This window comes from Etheostoma cragini, chromosome 13 (assembly GCF_013103735.1).
Source record: "Etheostoma cragini isolate CJK2018 chromosome 13, CSU_Ecrag_1.0, whole genome shotgun sequence".
In the NCBI taxonomy this organism is placed as follows: Eukaryota; Metazoa; Chordata; class Actinopteri; order Perciformes; family Percidae; genus Etheostoma; species Etheostoma cragini.
The window spans coordinates 25657128-25658542 of NC_048419.1; the positions used below are offsets into that span (position 1 = coordinate 25657128).

Consider the following 1415-nt stretch of genomic DNA (forward strand, 5'->3'; position numbering starts at 1 on the left):
TTATCTTCATGTTTCCTCATGTTGTCCTCATGTTGTCTTCATGCTGTCTTCATGTTGTCCTCATGTTGTCCTCATGTTATCTTCATGTTGTCCTCATGTTGTCTTCATGTTGTCTTCATGTTGTCCTAATGTTATCTTCATGTTGTCTTCATGTTGTCCTCATGTTATCTTCATGTTGTCCTCATGTTGTCCTCATGTTATCTTCATGTTTCCTCATGTTGTCTTCATGTTGTCCTCATGTTGTCCTCATGTTGTCTTCATGTTGTCCTCATGTTGTCTTCATGTTGTCCTCATGTTGTCCTCATGTCCTCATTTTTTCTTCATTTGGCTCTAATGAAGGAAAGAAAGAAAGAATAGCTCAGCTTTCAAAATAAAAGCCTAAAATGGTTCACAATAAGAAAATCACCCACAAAGTGACAACAATGTAGAAGAGATGAAGTGCATGCTGGGAGCTGTAGTTCCTGGAGTCAGCAGCAGGCGGCGCCAACGTCTCGTCTACTAGTATTTTTTTTTCTACTTTTAATAACTTGATTTTTGTAAAAAATACGTTAATAAATCAAGAATGTTAAATACTTTCTGTCCCATCAGGGACTCAACATTTTTAATAAATGTCTAAAATTCAGTTAGAGATCTTTAGTTATTCCAATAAAAAGCAACTTTTTTTTTTTTTTTTTGAGATTTTCAACGTTTTTTTAACGTTTTTGTCCCTTTTGACACTTTTCTTCAATGTTTGTCACATTTTTTGACGACCCTTTTGTCAATCTTATTCCAATTTCTTTGTCACTTTGTTGATGTTTTTTTAAATCAAATTTTTGTAATAAAAGATTTAACAATTGTTTTGTCACTTTTTATTAAAAAAATAGTGTTTTTCTTTAGTTTTTAATAATTTTTTCAACGTTCTTTTTTCATAATTCTGATACAGAAAGTTTTTGTAAACGGGTAATTTAGAGATTTAGGTTCCAGACACACTTATTAAACATCTGTATAGTTCATGCTTCTGTTCAATAAATAACTTTAGATCATTTATTATTATTAATTTGTTGGCATGGAGCCAGACGACAACTACACATCACACGTGTGAAATATTTTAACATATTTTAATATTATTTTGATATCAGACAAAAAGAACTAAAAAGCCGTAAATAACTTTTATTTTGATGATGTTTGCAGAGTTACATCCTCCCAGATGTTTCCAGATGTGAGTCTGCTGCGGGAACAACGTCGGGTTCTGGTTTCATCCTAAAAAAAAACCGACCTAAATCCCCGAAACCAGAAACCAGAAAAGAAGCTTCCACAACTTCCTGTTCCAGCTGCCGACACGGAGACAAACAGTTGTTTTACATGAATGGAAACATCTGTAAACACACACACACACACACACACACACACACACACACACACACACACACACACAC

General features: G+C 33.9%; 1 protein-coding gene across 1 annotated transcript in view; it reads left to right on the top strand.

The window, feature by feature from the left end:
- LOC117956020 (olfactory receptor 52A5-like) overlaps positions 1 to 1415 on the top strand; it is a 7191-nt gene that overhangs the window by 1264 nt on the left and 4512 nt on the right. The window lies entirely within an intron of this gene.